Raw genomic sequence first — 27,069 nt, 5'->3', positions numbered from 1 at the left:
TCATATCCGCTGTTGCCATTCCAACCAGGTAACGGGTGATGCATTTGGAAAGTCCACACTTTCCCCGAGATAGGATCACAATCGCCGTTAAATTAACTACAAGACATTTAGAGAGAGAGAAAAAAAATAGGTCAACACAGTATTATCGTTAGCAGCGAATATCTGAATGCCCACCATTTTTTCTAATGCTACGCAGGGTGTGATTTTTTTCAAGTGAACTGCAGACTCACGTACCGACTCACGTATGAGTGACGGTCGATCACTCCATGATCAACACAATTTCCATTATTTGAGCGGAAATAGCTGAAGGGTTTATTTGTAGTACACTCTTCAAATATAATGCATAAGGTATAATTCAACGTTTTCTGGAACAACAGACCTGAGTGACGATATTCGACTGGCCGGTCAGTTGAAAAAGCTTCTGATCTGGAAATGCGACCATTCTCGGTTCAGAAAGCCGAGCATGGTGAAACTATGAAACTATGGCAATATTGGCACCGACGTAATTGACGAAAGAAATAAAAAGCATCACGTAGAAACAATATGGAAGCTGAATAGCAAAACTATTAGATGCTTGAATCCTCAATTTTAGAAACACATCTCAGACGAAGGTAGCGTCTGTGCTCAGTAAAATTCCAAACAGTGCAGCGGAAGAAAAGCAAGGCGATGACGGCAAAATACATCGAGTGACCATTCATTACCTTACCAGGGACACCGATCGCTACAATTGCAGGATAGAAAACGCCCGCGATGTAGTAAATCGTTGGATATCCCATATTTCGTGAGAGGCAGCTTTCAGTTGCACGGAACGATCCAACTGCTCATATAGACTTCTACAGGTTTTACAGAGTTATATACAATTCATAGTAATTCCACTGAGGCAATTAGTGTGGCTATGACATCAGTCGCATGAGGGACAACCAGCTACACAAACACTGGCATTGAAATGTTTTTCTCACTCTATTGGGCCATAGAGTCGTCTCCCCTAGGGATGTTTCAAGTTATTAACTTTTAAACAAAAGATAATATGAATATTGCGAATGTGCTTTCCAAAATATCTGACGTCAGCTGCTGAAATGGGACATGTTCTGATCAGTGTTGTTTCAAACGCTAACAATCATCCTGAACAAACAACATGGACAATCAACTTCTAACAGATATATTTTGTGACATTTAGGGAGCGCATTCGCTTCTGACACTGAGAGCGCAACATTAGCTCGGCAGGTGAAATGCGTACAATTTACTGAGGGTGGAAATTGGATTATTCTTTCTATCGCTTGCTCAGGTCATTTGAGTCATTTGAATGATGAAAGTCCCAGTCTCACCTAATGACATGTATCACAGTAAAACACGTTGTATGCATGTACTTCCGAGCATGTAAATGCGATCTAGATGATTATTGCAGGGACTATTGACAATAAAGTTTTGCACGCTCTCACGAATTTTGCTGCAGCTTGTGAACGGATTGTCAAGCGTTGTGATCTGGATTAGTAGAGAGTGGATGGTTGATTCTATAACTCTGACAAGTCTACTGCAGGGTTTGGTGTTCGACCCGTTGCTATTTATCGTGTGTGTTAATGACTTAGATATCGATGTAGCAAACTGAATCAGAGGAATTGCGGACGTCTACTAGGTTGGGGGCGTTATTCCAGTTAGAAACTATATCTAAGCTTGTAGCTCGATGCTGACTGGCTGGGAAATGGGCTGAAAAATGGAAGATGGCATTTAATACAGACACGTATAGGATTGTCTGCATTGTGAAGAAACATACAACAGGTTTTGACGCACGTGTTGAATACGTGGATTTAGAGTGCTGTTGTTAAAAAGAGACAATCTTCCCAAGGGATGTAACAAGTTATTAACTTTTGAGCAAAAAAAAGTAACATGAGGGTTGCTGATAAAAAATATAACAATTACAGTTCGGAAAGAGGCCATCTCGGCCATTCTAGTCCGTGCCAAACGCATACTCTCACCTAGTCCCAAATACCAGCACTCAGCCTATCACCCTCCATTCATTTCCTGTCCATATAACTATCCATTTTTAATGACAAAATCGAACCTGCCTCTACCATTTCTACTGGATTTTTAATTTCAAGGACGCCTGGGTTCAGCTGCTGAAATGCGACATTTTTTGATCAATGCTGTTTTTAACGTAGTCAATCACCCTGAACAATCAGCATGGGAAATCACCTTCAAACAGATTTATTTTGTCCCAATCAGCGGAACACATTCGCTTCTGAGAGTAAGGGTGAGATATTAGCTCGGCGAGTACATTTTATAAAAGGGGAAGATAGGATCATTTTTCGTGTCACTTGTTCCACTCATTTCGATTTACTTGAATAACGAAAGTGTCATAACAACTGATGACATGTTTCACAATAAAACACACGTTGCCCACCAGTTCTTCTGAGCATATAAAAAAACGTCTGCAGTAATAACACAGGGACCTTTGATAACAAAAAAGTTACGCACCTACATGGCTTTACACGGGGCTTGTGGAGGATTGATGAACGTTCTTTTCTGGATTAGCAGAGAGCGGATGGTTGATTCGTTGACTCTAACAAGTGTTGTACAAGGATTAGTTTTAGACCCATTGATTTGTTTTTATCATGTATGTTAATGCGCAGATGTCGATGTAGATTACTGAATCAAAGAATTGCGAAGAACTCCTGAGCTGAGGACGTTGTTAGAACCAGGAAATCTATCCAAGCGTGTAGCTTGATGGTGATTGACTGGGAAATGGGCTGAAAAATGGCAGATGGCATTTATTACAGACAAGTATGAAATAGTCTGCTTTGCCAAGAAGGATACAACAGCTTAAAACACACGTATTAAGCGACGTCACAAGCAGATCGGTCGCATTGAGATCTAATCACATGGGCCTTCACAGCCAAGTCACGGAGAACAGGAGCTGGGACGTTATCTTGAAGCTGTACTACACATTGGTGTGGCCGGAGCGGCCCACTATATTCTATCTCCGGCCACACCAATATCAATAAGCTTAAAGTGTGCAGGAATAATTTCAAAGGAGGAGTTCAGGGACTGATTACAAGAGTTAGAGGGATAGGATTAACAGGTTAGGAATTCATTCCTTTGAGAGCAGGAAAATAAATGGAGATTTTGCAGAAGAATATAAAATTGTGGGAAGTTACAGATATTAACCCCGTCTTCTGAAGGAACCAAGACAATGAACTAAGGGTTTGCGGTGAAAAAGCAAAACATGAAAAAAGTAATAATTATTCACTCAGCGGGTCGACCGAATATACAAGGATGATCACAGAGGTGTTATCTGGATGGGAGTACTAGCCTATTTCTCTGCAGTAGTAATCTATGACACCCTGACTATATTTGTCCGATTTCTCCATCCAGTGTCTTCTCATTTTCCACAATGTCACTAATCTCTTTGTGAAGAATTGAGGGTGTGTTCAAGCTCACCTTTCAATCTCATTTCCTTCTGCTTTTGTAGTTCAAACCGCTCTGTGCCTATTGTGGAACTCGTACCCATGAGTGGCTCTCAGCTTGTTGGAAAACTAAGTCTCGCCACTCTGCATCCATTGTGGAACTTCTAACAATCTGCAGCCCTCCGTTGCCTGCAGAAAGCCTCACGTCTGTATCTGCCGTGGAACTGGTTTCGATGTTCGGACCACGGCTCACTGGAGGATGACTCACCTCTCCGTATCCATCTCGGAGCTGGTAGCTTGGATGCATGGCCCTAAACTCGTTTGAGAATATCTCACCATTGAAAAGATGTTTTCCCTTCTAACACATTGCATACCATTTGTAATTTGCATATTCATTGTATTATCCTTTTCTTCGGAATTATCTTTCGCCCAACCCTTAAACGCGGACCTGTTTTGCTACCATACTTCATTTTAATTCCAATGGCGCCAAGTTATTGCTAACAGGATCGTTAATCAATACATCAAAGCTCGCATTGGTTTTGTTTACTTCTGCGATATTTGCGTTATTACCATGGAATTATTTATTATCTGTCTCCAATTGTTCCGCAAATGGCAATGATTGAGTTCTCTTTTGCACGATTGCGGTTTTTCAAATTGCGAATTTTAAAACGAAGGGAAGAATAGTGACGGATGGAGATATGTTCCTCGGCAAAACCGGTTCCTGACTCGCCCGGGAACTCTGAGGTGGCGAGTTTCACCGCAACCGTAGCTGCTGTTCCGGACGCTGGACGTGCTGTCTGGAAGAATATCGCACACCACAAACACAGCAGATTGAAATATGATGAAGCGGTGTTCCTTTTTCTGAAGACATCAAAACTCCTACTGACTTGCTGTAGATTTATTTTACCGTATTCCCTCATATTCTTGTTGCGTGGCATATGTGGAGAGAAAGGATGTTCTAAGGTTCATCACAGAGCATGAACCCCCCGTGAATGTTGGCCTATTTTTTTTTCAAGCCAGTTTGAAAGTCAATATCTGGAGTTCAGTGGACTTGGTTATTATAGACCGGCGCCAGATCAATTTCCATATGAATACACGGAATTGTTTACATACTCATTCACAAAAGGCATCCGTTTTGAAGGTGAATGCGAAGCAATGGTATTTCTCAAGTCGGTGACCAAAACACCATTGGGTCTCGCCAATGTGGGGGCTGCCACACCGGAATAAACCGACAGAACCGTCAGTTCTGGAAGGACTGATTGTTGTGAGCAGTTGATGGTGAAGGAGGAGGTGTAGGTGCAGGTAGGGTACTTGTAAGTGCCAGGCAGGAAGTGAGTAGTGGATATGGGAGTGATGTGGACCTGCAGAAACAGCAGTAGGGGCTGTGGCAGAGTAGGGAAAGTGCATTTCGTAAGATTCCGTTGAAGACGGCGGAAGCTATGTAGGACGGGATTCTCGTGGTGTGTTAGGTGTCAACATGAAAATCCTTCTTAACTCTTTCTAAAGATGTTCCTCAGCAAAATTACACATATAGTAGTAATGCCCGGTGATCACTGACCACACTTCCATTGGACATCAGAACATAGTGCTGAGGACTTTATTTGATAACGCCCACACCGTTGCAGCAAATAAATGAGCTGATACACCACAAATTACACACTGTTGAATCAAAAGCACAAACGTGCAATCATTCATGACATGTATAGTACCCGGCATAGCCGAAGATGACTGACGTGTCATGGACAGAATATCCGTGTAACGTAGCGTCATTAACCTGACTTAAATGATATACAGCTCTGCGGGCAATGATTTACAGTCAATGTCCCAACAAGTGACCGAAACAGCAGTGGAAAAGAAAACCAATGAACCTTTAAAATACCCTGTGCACATATAAATATATTTTAAGATACTTAATTATTTAAAATATACGAATATTGCGAATAAATGTGTATGTTTTTGTTGATTCAAGCAAGCTGTGTATATGCAGCAAGAAAGAATTATTACACATCACTAATCAGAATAATTACAGACAAGATGAGTTGCACTTAACCCGTTATGGTGCGGCACTTGCGCAATTACGGAATACACTCCGTTGTGTGATTGTGTGCAAAAAAAAACATATCGAACATTTTGAAGCAATTTCTAAATAAATTGCCTGAATGAATCAACAGGTTAAAAGGAACAGAATGAAGTTGGTATCCTGAGATTTGAAACACAGCCGAATGAATGTGCACAAACTATGAGCCGATACCTGGATTTAGATTGGACGACAGCAGACTCATTGACTGTAATGCTGAAACGTCCGAACGATTAAAGACCTGGTTTATCTTTCATAGAGTCACAATTATAAGCAGAATGGTCCGCGCTTTACAAACACTTCACTGACCACGCTGATGGAATAACCGCTTCTTTTGAACCAACACTGAGCTGAAATGATAAAATCACCACTGGCCAGTCTGACAGCGTCATTACTGGTCCTACTGACTGTCGTTAAACCCGACTGATAATGTTGTTGTTCCTGTAGCATCAACTGATCAAAGTGATGATGTCCCGGCAGAACCTTGCCATTCACTGAAATACTTTCATCATCTTATGTACAAAATTCAGCTTGTGGATATTCAGACAAGCTCCCCAGTCTCGGATGATCATGTTCGGGCGACAATGGTGCGCTTGCCAGCTACGATGGCCCTCCGTGCCTTCCTCCCGCAGTGGAGCACCAGGGCCTTGACTGGCGAGTCTTACATCGTAGACACGTCCGAAGGGAAGGCAGAGATTGGTAACCATAACAATAGCAAAGGTGACATTCTCATTGCAGAGATGCTGTGTCGATAGTGAGCTACAAAGAACAAATGAAAACATCTCTTCCATGCTAAAGGATTAGAGTCGACAGGTCAACGCAAAAACCTGTTCATGTGATGTTTTGATCTTTCTGACTGACCGTTCATCTGCGGGTTATGATCAAAACAAAAGCTAACTGAGGCGAGACGAATCAGGTACATGAAGGCTTGGGAAACAGCTGCACAGTTGGAAAACTGGAAATGCATGCCCAAGCATTCGCAGTGACCATTATGCGCTATGATCACCAACTTTTATTCATCACCTGCCAGGTGCAGATTCCGTAGATCCAGTCTAGTGAAGGACAATTTTGGACAATTTTGAGTTTTTCACCCGGGCACCGATTGGCGTCTGGGATGGGAGAATAAAGCAGTGCTGTAGTGGGCTGACTGAGCACTCATTCATGGGTGGGTCAGATGAGTGGTGAGATCGAGGAGAGGTAATGCTCAAAAGGAGTTGGATATCGCTGCGCGTTGTCCGAGAGGAGACTGGGTGCTGAATTTTCATTTACTGAAGGTGATAGCCAAATCCTGGTGTTCGTGTGGGAGCTGGCTGAGGTCGATGGTTTCATTCGTCTCCACGGGTTTACCAGACGTCAACTGAAGTTGCAGGCCGGTGGGTCAGCAACACAGCAGCGAAGCGGATGACCAAGCGAAGTGAGGATAATAGATGAAGAGGCAGCAGTAACCCAAGATCAGAGGGTGTTGAGTGAGTCGAGTGGGAGGACCATGATTGAGTCGTGGAGATCTGTGATGCTCATGTGCAAAGTTTCTATGCGCGCCCTGACCAGCCCATACCCACAGGGGGGTCTGGCAATTGCCGTGATGCTGAAGGGGTGAGACAGCGGCTACTGAGAGGCCACAATCTGCACACGTAGGGTCCACAAAAACAAGTCGCTGCTTTGTTGGAATTCACCAGAGCTCACCAGGAACGAGGGCAAAACAGTAAGCGTGCTCGATATAGTGGAAGGCTTTCTTCTGTCATGCTGCTGTGACTGGTTAGACAGGACGCAAAAAAAGCGATAAATAACTAACTGGTTGCACAATTGGCTTCACGATAGAGGAATGACTACAGAACACAGACGAGCGATATGCCTCAGGTATTCCTGCTGGATTTATTGTTTTCCGTCTTCCAAATCAACATACGGGAAGATAATGTACATGCCAAGGACCGACAATTTGCAGGTGTCCAGTGTAGGTGCTATATGGGACTCTGAATAGAGTTATCGAGAATCACATTGGGACTTTGATCGGCTGAGTAAGTGGAGCGAGGTGGGTGAAATGGGGCTTATTTCGGATCAGTCCGACGGGCTGCATTTGGGAAAGTCGATCAAGCTGGAATATCCACTATAAACAGTTTGTTTATTTCTCAGCGAACATTAGAAAGGACTGTATTGAATTGAACATAGTGCAGCAGTGATTTATTAACTTGTTTCTAGGAGACAAGGAATTCCGAGATGAGAGAAGTTGGACAACAAGGACGTTATTCTTTGTAGATGACAGCCATCATATGAAGGTGTCTTAGACTGCGAGGAGAATCACAAGGGTGAATGCACTCAGTCTTTTTCCCGTAGATTTGTGTACTGTTCTATAAAAATGGCAATAACATCAGTCAGAAGCAGAAGAGGTTCTTGCTTTGAAAAAGTTTAGGAAGATTATATACCGAACGCCGGAAATTTGATCGAGCTTTGATGGGCATCCTGGTTGTCATGGACAAAATGTACTGATTTCATGCTGTATACCACCATCAATGCATTGGATCACGACCTAGGAAAAGGCCAATTAGACATTGTTCCTGCTGTCGGCTTTAAACTCAGTAGTCACTATTGCAATTGGAACAGAAAGCAAATGGTGCAAGGATATTTCAGCAGAACTGCGCGGTTGAGTTGCTGAGCCTGTCAGATTCGTACCCTCCTGTATTCGATGGTCAGTGATGTAAGAGTTCAACAGCACCTGCAACTTTAGGCATAAACCGCCTGTCTTAGCGAGATACGGAAAACATAACCAGTCATTCTGCACTTGTTGGATGCTTTGTCCATTTAATGTGATATCGATAATTTCAGTTCATGTTTCAGGATCGTTCAGTCGCAGTAATTATGGGCCAAGCTATTATTTCGTTCTGGCAACCCTTCAAAATCACAGTGAACTCACAAAGCGGATGCGACTGCCAGATCGACTGTAATGTGAAGTCAATGGGTTGGCAAGAAAAGGCTTCAAACTGAAAGAAAGATTTTCTCCATCGTCGAATAGAGTGTGTTTTTATACGGTTATCGGTTTTATAGGGACATGTGACTGTAACTGTTTGTATTTGTGCATATTCAATGAGAAAGTGATTTCTGATTCTGTCAGTACCTCCAGTTGAACTCAGTCATTATGTATGTTTCACCCGAGCTGTCAGTCTATGGTCTTGTTTTGCCATCTGCTCCTGTCCTCCTACTGCTCTACTCCGGCTCCTGCATTACTGAATGCTTCGCCGCTCATCTGTTTCTCATTATTACCTGTATTGCTGCCACCTGTGTCTCATTGTGCTCCAACTATAATCTGCCTCTCTGCTTATTGTTCAGTGTATTTCAGTCCTATATTTTCACCTGTTGTCATATTATGCCATTGAATATTCTTAGTCCTTTCAACGTCCTTAGTTGTACACTCTCTTTCTGAATATCGAATCTGCCTGTACCCCGAATCCGGTTTTTGGATTTCTCTGGATATTTTGATCTCTACCTGAACTTTGAAGCCGACTTCCTTTGCACCTCGTGATTTTTTACTTAATTAATATTGCTGAATGCTCAGTCCTGGGTCTGTGATCCTTGCTCCAGAGCTCTGACTGTACAATAAGGCCAGCAGACCCCCATCGTCTGAGAGCTGCCCCGCAGCAACAGGGACTGATGCTGCCGAGACACCAGAACCAGCTGGACTCCATGCTCAGGGCAGCGTAGTCGTCTTCTGCCAATATCGCCGATATTGTGGCCCAGACTCTGTCACTACAGCTGTCCCAGAGCACCCATCAACATTCTGCGACTACATCTTCAGCTCCGCCCTCCGGGTTCTCGACACTCATCCCGTCCAAGCGCCCCGTCTGCTTCTTCCAGGAAAGTACTCAGGTGAGCCTGGCACCTCCCACTCTTGTCCTTCCCAGTGCATCCTCATTTTTGAATTGCAGCAACATTTCCGATTGACCTAGCAAAGCAAGTCGACGTCATTCCCCGTCTGTCCAGTCGGGCGAAGAATCGAGAACAGCCGCCTGGAAGGCCGGCTCCCCTTTTTGCAGTAGTTTTCAGTTAATTTCGGAGGAGCGGTATTGTCAGGGCGCTGGAGCAGCGATCCAATCGCAGACCTGGTACTGTACACACAGTGATTAAATTCAGTAACAAATCCCGAGGTGCAAACAAAATCGGCGTTAAAGAGTCAGGCAGATACCAAAACATTGGGAGAAGTGGAAAAACCAGAATCGGGAGACAAACAGAGTCGAAATTCAGACGGACAGAGCAGAGATACGAATGCTGGAACTGCTCAGGAAAATTCACTGGCATCGTCTGACAATAACCAGGTGGGGAAAAAAAACAGGATTGAAATACAGTGAGCAATAAAGAGAGGGGAAGATGATAGGTGGAGCACAATGAGACGCAGGTGGCAGCAATATAGGAAATAATGAGAAGCAAATCAGAGACAGAATTCTCGGTAATACAGGGGCCGCAGTAGAGCAGGAGCGGGAGCTGGAGCCCATGGCAATTCAAAACCGCAGACTGACAGCCCGGGGAAACACAAAATGAGACAGCCCTCAACTGGAGGCACTGAAAATTCTAGTTTTGAGTAAAACATTCAATAGCACGGAGGGACTTCCTCCAGAACTCGCAGAAAGTTAACATCAGTAATGTTGAAAAATTGTCGCCACCTTCACTATCACAATGTTTAATTGACCAGATCAGAAAAGCGATGACTATCGGAAATGAATTACGCAGGAACAAGGGCCATTGACAACAGATAAGAATCATAAGGATTGGTACGGAAGATGAGTCACAATTACAATTCTAAAAGTGAAATTAAAAACAACAGTATTAATGCGGCATTATTTTGTCACCGCAGATCCTTACAATATATAACGGATCCAACTGGAAAACGGCAGAATGACCTGTTCATTACTGAGTCATGAGGAAGCATACATTCGCTCTAGATGGATGATCTCTCCATGGGTGTAATTTCCGTTCCTGAATTTGAATCAGCGAGTTTCCTGTTACAGCCGCTCAAACCACGGATTAGAGAACCAGCCGCACTGGCGAAGAAAATTGTCTCTAGTTTGTTAGGTGGCTGCAATTGGAAGACAGACTATAAACATTTACAGCACATTGCAGGGCCCACAATGTTGTGCCGACCATATAATCGGCTCTGCGGTCTGCCTGGAATTTCCCTAGCGCAAAGCCCTCTTTTTCGTAAGCTTCAGCTACCTATCTAAAGGGCTCTTCAACTCTCCATTGTATCCGCTTTCACAGCGTCTGGCTATCCACACGATCAATCCCCCTCATCATCTCACACATGCCGATCAGGTCACTTCTCATCGTCCATCTCTCCAGGGATAAAAGGACAAATAACTCGAACGGATTCTCATAATGTGCGCACTCCAATCCAGGCAACATCCTTTTACATTTCCTCTGCACTCTGTCTACAGTATCCACATCTTTAGTGTAGTGAGGTAACCGGAACTGATCCTGGCATTCCAAGTGGGGTCTGACCAAGCTGTTATATAGCTGTATCTGTTTGTATTACCTCCTCTGTGAATACCTGGGAAAATTTTATAATTTTAATTTGAAATTATAAAACAGAATTTTTTTGGTACATTTTGTTCGTTTGAGTCAATATTTGGATATAGATGTGGAATTAACTCACGGCCCTTATACTCCATTCATTGTCTATAAATGACAACATGCCATGCGACATCGCAACAACATTATTAACTTACGCTGCAAGTTTGACTATCCCATCGCCACTGACTGGAGGATATGGCCAGTGACCAGAGGGTATTTCAAATTCACCAAACAGTCAAGAGTCTTGCCATCTATACTATATCCGACCTTCAAATTGGCCCCACTAGAATGAAGTGGTTCACCTATCTGGTTCAAGTACATCTGCCGCTTTTGAGGACAGTTCCACATCCTATCGATGCTCCGTTAAATACTTCTGCAACACACAACCCTGCCCACAATACCACAACCTTTGTGTGATTTGTAAACGTACTAACCTACCGTTCCAAGTCTTTATCCGGGTCATTAAAAAAAAACACACACAAAACAGAGGGGTCCGAGATCAGATCCCTGCAGAACACCGCTGTACACAGATATCAATGCAAAATTCGAGCAATCTCCAACCACCCTTTGCTGTTCAATTCTGTATCTACAAAGCAAGTTCTCTTTGGATCCAATGCCACCTTACCTTCTAAAGTAGCCTTGCATGGGGAACATTATAAAATGCCAGAAGTGAGCGGCGTCTTTTTCAGGACAGCTTTTGCACATGGATTTCAAATCCTTCTCAGTTTTATCTTTTCTTTTATCTACATTCCCCTGGACTCCAATAGATTCTATTTTCCACTGTATTCATTTTGATGTGGAAGTAATCAACGCCAATAATAATGACCGCAAACCGCTGTCTAACCCCATCAGTACTGTACACTGACCCTTTACCAGTCTCATTTTGAAGTCATATCCTCCTTGAACCTTGGCCCATAACTACCTTTGACATCTGATGGAATAAAGCGGTCTCGACCGAGGCTCCCTCCTACTATGAATAATGAATAAATCACAAGTAATTCGTCTTCAAACAGAAATAAATATTTCACTGGGCTGCAAATAACCCATAGTAATTCTGAAAAGACACGGATTTCTGCGCTGACTGCTGAGTCGTCTGAACTTGATATTACACTTGAACATTGTTTCTCCTTTCTGAACCTACAAGAGGAGAGACTGTACTTGATTTGGCATTGGTAAATGAACCTGGTCAGATGTCACGTCGTTTCGTGGGGCAGCATTTTACACATAGTGATCACAGTTCTATCTCCTTTACCATAGCATTGGAGAGAGATAGAATCGGACAAGTTAGGGAAACGTTTAATTGGAGTAAGGGGAAATATGAGACTATCAGGCAGGAACTTGGAAGTATAAACTGAAAACAGATGTTCTGAGGAAAAGGTGCGGAAGGAATGTGGCCAATGTTCAGGGTATATTTCAGTGGGGTTCTGCGTAGGTACGTTCCACTGAGACATGGAAAGATTTGTAGGGTACAGTAACCGTTGCGAACAAAGGCTGTTGTAAATCTAGTCAGGAAGAGGAGAAGTGCTTACAAGTGTTTCAAAAACTAGATAATGATAGAAACGTAGAAGATTATAAGGCTAGCAAGAAGGAGCTTAAGAATAAAATTAGGAGAGCCAGAAAGGGCCATGCAAAGGCCTTGGCGGACAGGATTAAGGATAACCGCAAAGCATTCTATGAGTATGTGAACAGCAAGAGGATAAGACGTAAGAGATTAGGACCATTCAAGTGTGAGAGTGGAAAAGTGTGTATGGAACCGGAGGAAATAGCAAAGTGCCCACAGAAGGCAAAGTGTGGTTGTAGACGGGTCATATTCTGCATGCAGATTTTGTGACCAGTGGTGTGCCTCAGTGATCTGTTCTGGGACGCCATCTCTTCGAGATGGGGAGGTGCAGGGATGGGTTAGAAAAATTTGCTGATGACACAAAGATAGGGGATAGGGTTACAGCTTGTCATCTGTGCTGAAAAGAGACAGACGGGGTTTCACCCAGATAAGTGTTAGGTTGTTCTGTTTGTTAGGTCAGATAGGCAGAATATGGCATTAATGGTAAGACTCTTGGCATTGGGGAGGATTGAAGGATCTTGGGAGTCCGAGTCCATTGGACAATCAAAGCTGCTACGCAGGTTGACTCTGTGGTTAAGAAGGCACATGTTACATTCGACTTAATCGATCGTGGGATTGACTTTAGGAGCTGAGAGGTAATGTTGCAGCTGTATAGGACCTTGTTCAGACCCACTTGGAGTAGTTTTAATGTAGGTATGCAGGAGGTGTGAGAGGTATTTTTTTAAGCAGAGAGTGGTGAGTGCGTCGAATGGGCTGCAGGTGGCGGTGTTGGAGGCGGGAGCGATAGGGTATTTTAAGAGACTCCAAGATGGGTATATGAAGCTTAGAATAATTGAGGGCTATTGGTAAAGCCAAAGTAGTACTAAGTTGGGGACATGTTCGGCACAGATTTGTGAGCCGAAGGCCTGTATTGCGCTGTAGGTTTGCTATATTCCTATATCTCTACCCTCAATCGCAGAGATTGGTGCCGACAGCCCAGCGCATATGCGGAAGTAAACCTTCCTGTCTGCAGAACATGTACAGCAGCAGGTGCGGAAAAAAAAAACTGTCCAGAATATTAACAGGGACTCCAGCCACGCCAGCCATAAACTGTTTCAGTTGATTCTGTCTGGCAAGCAATGCCGCAGCATGAGGGCCAGGACGAATGGTCTCCGTGAAAGCCGCTTTAACCAGGCTATCAGATTTATCAACGCATATTGCAGTTATTGCATATCTGACTGCGCTTTGTATGTGACTGTACGTACATGTACACAAGACAATTCATCATACAATCTTCGTGTTAGAGCAATATCTTACCACCTGCATGATAAATAACAGCGGACCTGGCACGAATCCCTGCAGCAGACCCGTCGCAGTCAAAGAATAAACAATCTGACCTCTTACGCTAACCACTGTTCATTCTATGTTGTTTTAGTTTGATGGGTCTGAATGAAAATTGGAATACAATATGCGATTTTCACCAGAGGGAACATAAAAAAATGTGGTGGTTCATCTGTGTTTCATGGGGACGTGATCGGCACCATGGATTTTTAGCACACAATTTCAGTGCGAATATAATGTATTGCATTCTATTGTGTTTAATTGAATTTTCTTGGCATATAATAGACCAGCCTGGGTACATGCCGATAGATCACATATTTTTATTTCTACTTTTGTTCAAACCAAATATGGTTGGAGAATTGTGGCAGCTCTGGCTAATGCCTTTAAAGTTAAATAGACTGCAGTACCGGTCACGGTAATGGAGTACATTGGTCAAATCATTCACGAGTAAATGTTCTCTGCTTTATACCGAACGTCTGATATCCCATTTCAGTAGCTGAAAACAGGTGCATTGGAAATTATATTGGTAACGTTCATATTTTCTTTTGCTGTAAAGTTAATAGCCTGTAACACCCCTTGCGGTGACGAATTTATGACACGGTTTCGGAGTGAGAAAAATATAAACAATATCAGTGTTCTGTAGCTGGTTGTCCCTACTGTGACTGATGTCATAACCACACTGATTGCAACAGAGGAGTTACTGTGAATTGCATATAACTCTGCAAATCCGATCACCGGTCCATATGAGCCGATGGGATTTTCTGCACAGCTGAAAGCTGCTTCTGAATATGGGATATCCAGCGATTTACTACATCGCGAGCGTTTTCTATCCTACAATTGTGGCGATTGGTGTCCCTGGTAAGATATTGGAACTGGTCACCATGTGTAGTGTCCCGCCGTCTTCCTTTTGTCCCGCTGCGCTGTTCGGACTTCTACTCAGCACAAATGCTGCCCTCAGTTTCAGTTACCATACTTTTCTGATATAATGATTTTTCTTCTGTTTTGTCAAATACCTTGTTGCCGATATTGCCAATTTCCGCGTTTGATCCCGCTCGGCTCTCTGAAACGATAGGGGTCGCTATTCCAAATTGGCAGCTTTTTCTAATGACCGTCCAGTCGAATGTCGACACCCAGGTCGGTTCTTCCATAATCAGTAAATTATAACTTATGCTTTAAAACTCATTAATTTCACTACAAATATTTCTTCAGTTTTTTCAACTCCAATAATTGAAATGGCGTTGTTTATGGTCGACGGTTCAGCGGTAGGGACATCGTGGAAATCAGATGCCTCCCTTGAAACTGTCGGTAGGTCGTCAACTCACTGCCGCTCCACTCCTTTACTGTCACCCAGCCGGAGTGCACCGACAAAGCCGGCACACATTGGATTTGTGTTGTTCACTTTAAAAAACCTATATTGCCACGGTAACTATAACCACCTTTGCTATTCCGTCAGTGCAGTATCGTTCCCGCAGCATAACTCCATAACACTGGAAGAATGGTGGGCATTCAGAGAGTGACAACAAATGTTAATTCTGTGTTGTCTTTTTTTTCCTGCAAATTTCTTGTAGTTAATTTAACAGCGATTGTGATTCTATCTCGGGGAAAGTGCGGACTGTCCAAATGCATCACCCGTTAACTGGTTGGAATGGCAACAGCGGATCTGATGGCGGTTCTAGTTTTCGCTTTAGTGGATCAGAGCAACAATATCTACATTTTTTCCAGATACCTGCTCATCACTCCTGTATGCGCTCTGACACTTGTATTTAGGGTTGTAACGAGGGACTGTTCTGTTTGGTTTACGGTCAGTTTTACCATCGATCGTTTCATCGCAATATGTTGTCGGAAGCTGCGGGGAACGATACTGCACTGAGAGAACAGCAGCTGTGGTTATGGTAACGGTGGTTATAGTGAGCGGCGGGAGATGTACCCCGTTTTACTTCGCCGTTGAACCTTACGTCGTCATTGATAACATGCCGTGGCGTTGCTCCCTCACACATGAATACGCTACTTCACCCGTGTGGAGAGGATACGAATTAATGGATAGCATTTTAACACCGTTGCTACCAATCAGCTTAATTCTGGTGTTCAATGGGTTAACAGTAAGACATATCATTGCGGCATACAGAGTCCGCAGAGGGCTTCGGAAGAGCAGCGATGAACAGAAAGATACCGAGGTGGAAAACCGTAGAAAATCGATTATTTTGTTGTTTGCAATTTCAGCTAATTTCATATTATTTTGGATACCCTATTTAGCTCATTCCCTGAAATGGCAACTGGAAAACTACTTGTATCAGGACAGATATTTGAGTTCCCCGGTATATATACTACATCAACTTGGGTTCATGTTGCAAATTCTGAGTATGTGCACCAATACTTGTATCTATACACTGACACAGAGGAAATTCAGAAAAGAACTAAAGAATGGAATGACGTATGTGTTTACATTAAATGGCCATTTGTGTAGATAACGTCCACGTCCAACTGAAATTCAGCGAAGATTTCTAATAAAACAGTTTAAAAAATGGGTAGGGCATGAATTGAATCAATTATTTGCCAGGCCATTCCGAAATTGCAAAATCACAGAAGGTTATATACCTCATGGAGTTAAGCCAGGAAACTGGGCAAATGCTCAATGGCTGGCGTGATTGCTACATTGGTTGAATAACTCCAAACGATCGCAGAGACTTGACAAACAAGGAATGGCTTCCGGACATACCCGTGTTCAGATATTTCTAAATTGTCAGAGTCGGGTCAAAGAGAGTAAAGTGTGTGTTATTGAAACACACGGAGAGTATGATAGTAACTCTGCTTTTGAAAGGGAAGAAACAGTAGAGAGATTGTCTATTGATAGACTGTGATTAGAGCTCAGAAGCAGAAAGTGAGGAACCATTCGTTTGGGAGTATACTGTAGAGGCTACACACCCTAAACGAGCTCCAAAACATAAAAGAAAATGTACGGAGCTGACGAGGACCTGATCGGGAGATAGATTTGGGACAGATGACATAGTAACACGGTTGTTGTCACAGACAAGTTATGCTTCCCTAATATCATTGGCACTTCCTCAGTTTAGAAAGATCGGATATGACAGAATTTCCCAATAAGCGGACAGGGGGACTACAGAACATTCCATTCAGGATCTAGTACCAGAAAATGTCACAGTTCTCCTCGCGGATCAACTATTCCCCAACGGCCTGACCTTAACCTTACACTGGGTTACGATCTGACAGTATGGAATGTACTTAATTAGTGGTACTAGGCAGGCACTTGGAGCCGAATTTGGGAAATAGTGTGCTCCTTGAAATGCGCAACCAATGATCGTTAATGGAACAGCTGACTGGGGTCCGGTATAGACATGTCTCATTGAGGTTTGGAACGGAAGGTAGTGCAACGTAACCTTGGTTGACAAAAGATATGGAACACCTCGTCAGGAAGAAGAAAGACAGATACTTCAGATTCAGTAAGAAAAGATCAGACAGGGCTATGGAAAGTCACAATGTAGACACGAAACAAATTAACTTAACCTAGACGATATAAAATGATATAAAATATATGAGAATGCCTTGCAGAGTTGCATTACGGTACAGGACGAAAAGGAGGGTGTCGAAAGAGAAGGAAGGACAGATCAGTGATAAATGAGGAAGCATGTGTTTGGATTGCAAGGAGCCAGTTAAAGTTCTTAATGATACTTTGCTTCCGTATTCACCAGTGAGCGCGACCTTCATGAATGTGGATCCAGCGTAAAAAGTCCGATATACTGGAACATGCCTACGTTAAGATTTATGCTTTAGAAACTTGTAAAACATTAAAATAAACCATTCACCAGTGATAGAAGGTATGTACCACAGGTAATTAGAGAAAGCGGGCGAAGATATTACTGCGCTTTTGGGAATGATATTTGCGTCTTCACTAGCCACAGCAGTGCTACCAAGGATTGGAGGATGGCGAATGTTAATTCCTTGCTCAAGAAATGCAATATGGAATGTTGTGAGAATTGCAGGCAGTAAGTCTTCACTCAGTCGTGGGCAAGCTATTGGAAAGGATTACTAAAGAGGGAATTTATGAATATCTGGAGAAACATATTCTGGATGAGAACAGCCAGCATGGTTTTGCGGGAGGAAGTCGTTCTTTATCTGCCTGATTGAATTCCTTTAAAAAGTGGAAAAAAAATTACAGATGAAGACAGAACAGACAATGCGGCGTGTATTAATTATGTAAGGTGTTTGACCGCAATATGCTTGTTATGCACATTCAGAAAGTGAGACGGAACGGAATCGAGCGAAACCTAGTTGCACACACTGAGAATTGGCGGATTAACAGAAGGCAGATTCGATAATACAAAAAGGGAAGAGAGTGGCCGGTGATGATCCGCAAGGAGGGTATACACTTTAGTGCACCTTACAACTATGGCTCTACTCCGCAATTACAGTGTTCTAAAAGACCGACAGTAGTTTGACCATCTTGCAACGCTTGAATATTTTATTGAATTACTGCTGACGATGAATGCAAAATTCTGAATTTCAGAATGGAACTGTACGCTATATAATCCGACCTCCCGTTTGCATATTACAGGGCTAATGCTGCAATGATATCGAAACGAATATTTCCAGTCGAACCCCAACACTCAATATTTCAAAGTCTTCAGCAGCCTCTGTTTGTGCTCCCCAAAACAACCAAGCTCCAAAAATGCGAATTCCGAATTCCGGTTTCAAGTATACATGAATTTGTCCTTAAGCCAAATTATCTTTCAACAGTGGGTTTGCCGTACCCGGAACAGACAGACTAATATAGCGATCCCTTTAACCCTGATTCCATCTGGCCGATGTGGAATCCACGTCCCTCTCTCTGAAATCAATACAAAAGCAGACAAATAAAATAATACATTCTAAATACGCAGGCAAAGCAAAACAAAAATAAGCAATTCCACATTTTTATCGTCAAAACCATTGCGGTAACTGGCATATGGAGAATAAACAGTTAATTGCCGGGGTGTAATTCCTTATCAAATATGCTAAAGAGCAAAGGGAAGGTAAATGCGGGTGATAGTCGCCCAGATACACTGACAGTTTCTGAAAGAAGCCCACATTCTGAAATTAACTTCAGATCCTGGAAATGCATTTCACTCAAGGAAACAGAAATTTTGAGATAGTCATATCGTGTAGTGAACCAGAGGATTAATTCAAATATTCTCTCAAAACAAACCACGAAAACACATGACTGCCTTCCGTTCATTCATGCTCGAATTATCTCTCTTTATATTTCAATGAACTGATAAATGTCCAGTCCTTGTGCAATATTTTATATTCTCAATGCATTCACACTTCAAACTATCACAGAAAATGACATAATTTTAAGTGTTGAACATTTCAGAAATAATCTATAATTAGAATCATACAACATTTAAGAAATATTTTCGCGTCTAAAGCAAATGGACGCTGTAAGTTATGTATCCTCTGCAGATTTATATTCAACCTATTTAAAATTAACGTCAGCGCGTCATCAAATCTCCAGCGGCGTCCACGTTCTCTCACCTCCAATCTCCGATCAAGGATAGTATTCAGTGTAAATGAAAGTTTTGTTGAATAGTATAAGGCTTAATAATCCCTGTTACTACCGCTGAATGAATAGATTTGGACCCAGTACTGGGAACATTGCCCCTAGAAAATCCAGTCCAGAACTATGTCCTTTATCGCCTTACTGATGGAGTGAACGTATATTCCATTAGTGCGTTACCTCTCTTATAATCCCAGACTTGCACTTTCTTATGCACACGTTAAAACGTTTTACTAAATCTCAATGGCTCGCTATGTGTAAGGACAGAGGGATGAAACAACGTCATTGACTGTCTAGATTCGTCGGTTCTGAGAGACACTAAAATTCGTCACCACATATATCTGACTACTGGCTCTAAATTGTCTTAATATAATGCTTATTCATTGTGGCCCTTGGAACACCATTCATCGATCTGATGAAAATATATTTGGTTACATTTGGTTAGCAAATAACTTGAAATAACTTGAGGGATTCTTCAATTCTTCTCTTGCTGCCTTTTTTCTTGTATTTTCTGCAAAGTCGTGTGTTGAGAATGTCATTCTGATGCTTAAAAATGCTGCTATGTGCTATGACCGAATGATATGTTCCTACAGAATCATATTCAAATCAATGTCCTTGCAACAACTGTACCTAGACCGTGTCCTGCTCTCCAGTGAGCAGCTGTCAGTAACAGCTCAGTATGATCATCCACAGGCAGTAATGTTACAACTTCCTGAGCAATATCCTCGACGCTTAAACACAAAGGAAGTAGTACATGTTATATACTTATTTCAGTTTCTTGCCGCGTTTCCTTACTTCGCGATTTCTCTCTAGTCCCACATGGGAAAACCGCCAGGAATAGTATAGACTTCTTCAATTTGTATGCTGCCAAGAGACGTTTGGAACGAGGCTGCCTATCATCGTCATAACCGTACGGAGCTGCGTCACCACGTCCCTTCCTATTTCGAAAACACACATTATTTCTGACTGAATGGGCAAGATGGCCCTGCAGCTTTTAAAACTGCTTTGGGCACTTCTTCTAAATGTTAGTGTTATGTTTCTTTTCTAATATTGATTTAGAAATTACAATCATAATATGTTTAAATCAGCGCACATTTTTCCCAATCCTTCCACTTTGCTACAAGCTAAAATGATACTTACACTTACTCTTTTCTATAATAAGCTTTCTAAAACTGATTGAAATGCATCATTATCCACGCTCCTTGAATCCACTTCCACTGTAAATTGTTAGGCTTCTCCTTAAGCTGAATATTTGATCTTCAAGTCGGACAGATCCTCATGCGACGCATTATTGTTTCTTCTAATCATTCCCGTTGTGCTTTGGATTGCTGCCCACTTTGACCTCAATCCTCAATTAAATATCCTTTTGCTCTGACTTCCTTTAAAGACCACACGTCACATCTTCCCGTAGGGAGTCATCCACATCTGTGTCATGTTTGTTTGTTTGTTTGTCTGTTTGTCTATTTATCTATTCATCCATGTATGCATGTATGTATGTATGTATGTATGTATTTATTTATTTATCCATCTATCTGTTTATCTATCTATCTATCTATCTATCTATCTATCTATCTATCTATCTATCTATCTAGGTGTCTATTTATTTATTTTCATTCATACCTCCACGACCAGCGTAGTCTATGCAATGATCTTACGTATTTCTCGATCAGAATATTTTTAAAAAATGTGAGTGTTTGATGTAATTCTGAGTGACATTAATTTCGGAAATACTAATTCGGAGAACCCAGTGACTAATGGATTAGAAGAAAGTGAATTCATTGGAACTTTAAATTATTGTTTTCTTCTTTTGACCCAGTATTTTCATACACTAACAAGAGGAGAATCCTGTCTAGATTTGATATTCTGTAACAATCAGGGCAGTATTTTGAGTACATATGTTGTTGGGCCTTAGGAACAAGTGATCATAACATTGTTAGTCTCAGTTTTTTTGTGATAATATATCAGTAAAGAACAAATCAAGTAAATCAATTTCGGGAAGGTAATGTTTGTGAAGATGCAGCTAAGACCTTCAAAGATGAACTGGAAAGAACTGTTTAACATTGGGTCATTTAAGCGGCAATGGGGCCGAAAGTAATCCACACAGTGCAGGGAAAGTTCATAGCCAGGGTCGGAAGAAGCAATTAAAAAACAATAGATCAATGTTCAAAGTAAAATTCATTGTCAGAGTACAGATATAACACCGCAGACAACCCTAAGATCTATTTCCTGTAGCTTATAGAGCAAATCTATAAAAGGCGACATGGATGAATAAAGATATAAATAAAATATTGAATAAAAGACAGCTATATAAGGAATATAAAAACATATTAATGGTGTTAACCGTAGGACATATGAAAATGTGAGAACTACAGTGAAGAGGGAAATTCATGCTGCCAAAAGACAGGTTGAGAAGTATATAGCCGAAGTTAAACAAAAAGACATTTTATCAATAATTTAGTATTAAAGGAAATGTCATGGAAGAACTTAAGTGTATTAAGAATAATAGTGAGGTGTTAAAATTATGCTGAGAAAGTCATAGCGGATACCGTTAACACATAGATTGCTGAAGCATTTACCTGTGAAGATGCCAGCGATATATTAGCAGGTGTAGAGGAAAAACAAAGATATTTTACGTGACTTAGAGATTTTAACAATTGAGGGCATCTTCATCTGAAAATGCTGAGATTAATAAGTCACTAGGGCCGGACACCAGTTATCCAGGGGTACTTATGGAGGTCTGTGATTCTATATAAAAACCCCAAATTCCAAATTTTGGTGAAGTGTTTGACGACTGGGCAAATCCCTACGGAGTAGAAATTGACTAAATTTGTCCCTGTATATAAGAATGAGAAACACAAGCAGCTGATGAGATCCAGCAAGTTCGCAGAATGTCAGCAATGGCTCAGAAAGCAGAAATCGTGTTTTACTAATATGCTGAAGTTCAATGATAGAGATAATCTATGTACACATTACAGCAGTTGACATTTTTACCAAGACGTTGAAATGTTGTTAATTATCAAATTACAAGAATCAGAGAAAGGTCTGCGATTGGGAGGAGAATTGGCTGAAAAGCAGAAAACAACGAGTTATTGTGAGAGGATCATTTTCACACATAGAAGATATTTAAAGTGGGGTTCTGCAGTGATCTATTTTGTGAGGTCTGCTGTTTTCTACTTAAGATTAATATTTTTGTTATTCACATAACAAATCAACTATAATGTTCGCCGATGACACTAAATTAGGGTGGTTGCGAATAAGATCCAGGCAGCAGAATCGATTCAGTTAGATCGAAACAAAATCCAGATTGGAGCAGATAAACATTAGAATATTTAATATGAGTACATATAAAGTATTACAGTTAGAAAAGTGAAAATATTAGACATATATATATATACAATGGCGAGTCCTTTGTTATAGAGTTAATAGTATGAGAAGGATTTGGGAGCCGTGTTAGACTCATCACCATCAACATTTGGACAATTAAGAAGGCCGACAATGCGCTCAGTGGAGTTCATTTTTAGAGAGGTTTACCTGGATCTGTATAATGCGCTTGTATGGACAAACCATGAGTACGGTGTGCAATCTTGATCTCCATATTCTGTAACGGATGTGAAGGCACTGGATACAGTTCCGATAAGGGAGACTAGAATTATTCTATGTCTGCAGGGTACGAGCTCAGAAGAACGACTGAAGCAGCTAAATTTTTTAGCCTAGGCAGAAAGGAGACATGATAGAGATCTTCAAAATTATTAATCCGTAAGTAACGAAGAGAGCTGCTACTTCAAAGTTAATCCTGCTTCAAAGGCACCGGGCCATAGGTGGAGACTGGCAAAAAAAACGAAGTTCAGGCAAACATCAGGCAGCATTTCAGGTTAGGTCTGTACAAACAAAACCTATGGAATGCTTCCTGATGTTTGCCTGAACTTTGTTTTTTTTCTTTTTTGCCAGTCTCCACCTATGGCCCGGTGCCTTTGAAGCAGGATTAACTTTGAAGTAGCAGATCTCTTCGTTACTTACAGATTAATAATTTTGAAGATCTCTATCATTTCTCCTTTCTGCCTAGGCTAAAATTTTAGCTGCTTCATTCGTTCTTCTGAGCTCGTACCCTGCAGACATATAACTCTCCTGCTAGAAAACATAAAGGAAAATTTCATGGTAAAAGAATCCCGATTTCACTTGTTTCTGTCGTTCAATCCACATCTGTCTGCAAGGTTCTAGCAAGAGGATATGTGAGACTGAGTAACAACATTACATCGTATGCCTGCGCGGTGTTCACAATCCCTGTATGTTTTAGAAAATCCATTTGTTCCGTGACTGTTCGCCCGTCTCTGTTCCTACGCTCTCTCTTTCGGTCTATTCCTTCCCTCTCTCTCTGTTTTTCTGACATGCGTCCCATCTATCACAATGATAAATGGTCTATATCTTAAAGCTTTATTAAAACGTGTTCCTGAGAAATAACTTGGAAATGGAAAGTTAAAGCAGTATCGTAGCAAGCGTTCTGCCGGACATACCTAACCTTACAGAAATCTCTTATTATTATTTTTATTTTCTATTTTCTATTTTTTTCTCAGCTCAAGATGGTAAACCCTAAGGTACGACCAGAGCCAGGCATGCTCATTTCTTCATTGGTGAAAATTTCAAGACTATTCTGATAGTGTTAGTATGTTGACTTCTGGAGATTAGCGGAGAGAGTGTCAAACAGTGACCAGACTAATTGAGGAACAGAGAGAGGGCTAAAGAGTGACCAGAGTAATGGAGGAACAGAGAGAGGGCCAAAGAGTGACCAGAGAAATAGTTGAGCGGAGATTGGTCCAATGAGTGACCAAACTATAACAGAACAGAGAGAGGGACAAAAAGTGATCAAATTCTGTAATCCGAATAAAGAATATAACATGTACTACTTCCTTTGTATCTCAGTATCTAATAAATATTGATATTGGGACATTACTGGCCGCGGATAATCATAGTGAGTTATTACAAGCAACTGATCATCAGAGAGTAGTGTAATGTCACGGTATGGCAGAAGAAATGACATTGATTGGACTGTGTTCCTATGCGAAGATATCAAAAGACCGCAACACATAGCAGCTTTTTAAAGTCTCAGAATTAATTTCGTAACATTCAACTTTTCCGAAAATACAAGGTTAGAGGACGAAGTGAAGAATTAAAGAATCCGTTAAGTTTCTTCTGAGTGTTAGAAGAGGATGCCGCTAGACATGCTAACCCAATGCAGTCATACGAGCGGCAAGCATAAAAACAGAAGAACTTAAGAAATAGGAACAGGGGTAGAGCATTTGACCTATTGAGCCTGTTCCGCCATTTAATCAGTCCATAGCCAATCTATCCATAGACTTATCTCCAACTAGCTGTCTTTTCCCCTTAACCCTTAATTCCCCTACATTGCTAAACTCTATCCGAACATGTCTTAACTATAGTTGTTCACTTGCCTGAGTTGTTCACTTGGGCAGAAAATTCTGCTGATTCACCACTCTCTGGAAAAACATTTCCTGCTTATTTCTGTCCAAAATGTATATAGTGTATCTTGAGGTCATGTCTCCTAGTTCTGGTTTCATCTACCAGTAGAGACAACATTCCGGCCTCTATCTTATCCATCCCTTTCATAGTTTGATATGTTTCTACGCCGTGTAAACACAGGCCACGGCCTTCAAAGGTGCTCAGAAGTGCAAGAAGAAAAGATAGTAAAGATAGAAATATCGCTGAATCAGAAGATGCCAGAAAAAGAGTCTCCGTTAGGCGGCATCATATAAGCTCCTCCCTCCGATTATAAGGAAGATAAAACATTAAAGGAATATACCTTCAGTCCATCATTAAGGTAGTAAAGACCATAGTTCCGGTTGGGAGGAGCGTGCGGCCAAGGTACCAGTACTGTAAACGACTCTGTTACTTTAACCTGTAGTGGTGGAGATTATTAAACCATTAACATACAACAAATTGTTCATTTAATCTCAATCCTGTCTTTGGTCAGTGATTGGAGGTGAGAAAACTTTTCAGGAGTTGGAGATTTGGTAACGTCGTGACGGCATATTTTAGAAATGTTGCATAATAATTTGTGATTGATACATAACTTTCAGAGTCCATTTGCTGTAGACTCGAAAGGATTTCTGAATGTTGTATGATTCTAAGTATAGACTATTTGTTAACTGTTTAACACTTAAGGGCTCTGCGATAGTTTAACGTGGGAACACACTTAGAATGTAAAATATTGAACAGGATCTGGATATTACTGAGTTCTGTTGAAAGAGAAACAGAGGTAATGCGTGCATGAAAGAACTGAAGGCAATCGTGTGATTGTTAATATTGTAGCGAAAAGATGTTTGAATTAATCTTTTCTTTAACAAAAGCATCTCACTGTCTGCAAATGGCTGCTTCATTGGTTGAAATAAATATGCAGGAACACTCTATCAGAGACCGCTTCCATTTCCGAAATTGCATAAAGTCTCAGTGTACGGGGTCCGCAATCACCCACATCTTGTTTCCCTTTGTTCCTTGGATTATTTGGTAATTATTTTCGCGCTACGGTTTAACTGTTTATTCTATATACGACAGTTACCAGCGAGAGGTTTGAAGGAAGAAACGTTGGAGATTAGATTATTGCTTTGCCATACCTGCGTATTCCGAGTGCGTTCTTGTGTTTGTTTGCTATGGTGTTGCTTTCAGAGGGAGACACGGATTCCACACTGGCCATGGAAAGTCAACGTTAAATAGCTAGAGATATAACGGTATCTATACCGGGTACGATAAAACCGCTGTTCAAAGGTAAATGCACATAAACAAATTCCTGTTTACTTGTATTTGACATTTGAAGTTCGCTTTCTGGGAGGCTGGTTCATTTGGAATGCAACACAGGATGCTGCTGGATGTTTTGAAATGCTGATCTTCAGTTGCAGGATTCATTGGAAAATAAAATGTTTCGATGTAACTGTACAGTCTACTTTGATAAGTAAACAAGATTTCTGTTTAGATAGCGCGCAGCTTCACTCCTGTAATAAGCATGTGCGATTTCAGTGTAGATACCGTGCAGTTTCAGTCCGAATTTAGTCGTTTGCTTTCAAGATCAGCCCTAACACAGTAAATTATCAAGTCCTGCAGAATGGTCAAACTAAAGCCTGTTACTCAGAACAGTATTAGAACAGAGTCTATATAGTGTACTAATGTAGTCTAAAGTGTACTAATGATTACACTTTCCTTGCAGAACATCACTAGCCACTGTCCTCCAGGCAGAATACACTCCATCCACTGCGTCATTGGCCTTCCTTGCTTAGCCTGTTCTCAATCTATGCAGTCAGGTTTCACTAGATCCCAGGCCAAATGATTTTTTGAAAGTGTGCACCATAGGGAACCCAGTCTAATAGTTTACACAATTATTATACCCCATATAGATTCTTCTGCTACATCTGCCTGTTTTTAACTTTTTCATGGAATTTGTTCTGGCTCATAATGGACACAAAACCATGCTGACTATCACCAACTAGAATATGTTTCACCGTAAGTTCCGTCCCTAACAAGACTCTCTAATACCTTGGCCACTACTAACCGAAGACTCACTGGCCTGTAATTCTCAAAACTCCTTACTATATTTCTT

The sequence above is a fragment of the Hypanus sabinus genome, chromosome 32 (assembly GCF_030144855.1).
Source record: "Hypanus sabinus isolate sHypSab1 chromosome 32, sHypSab1.hap1, whole genome shotgun sequence".
NCBI lineage: Eukaryota > Metazoa > Chordata > Chondrichthyes > Myliobatiformes > Dasyatidae > Hypanus > Hypanus sabinus.
The sequence above is the reverse complement of the archived record's forward strand: the minus strand, read 5'-3'. Positions refer to the sequence as shown.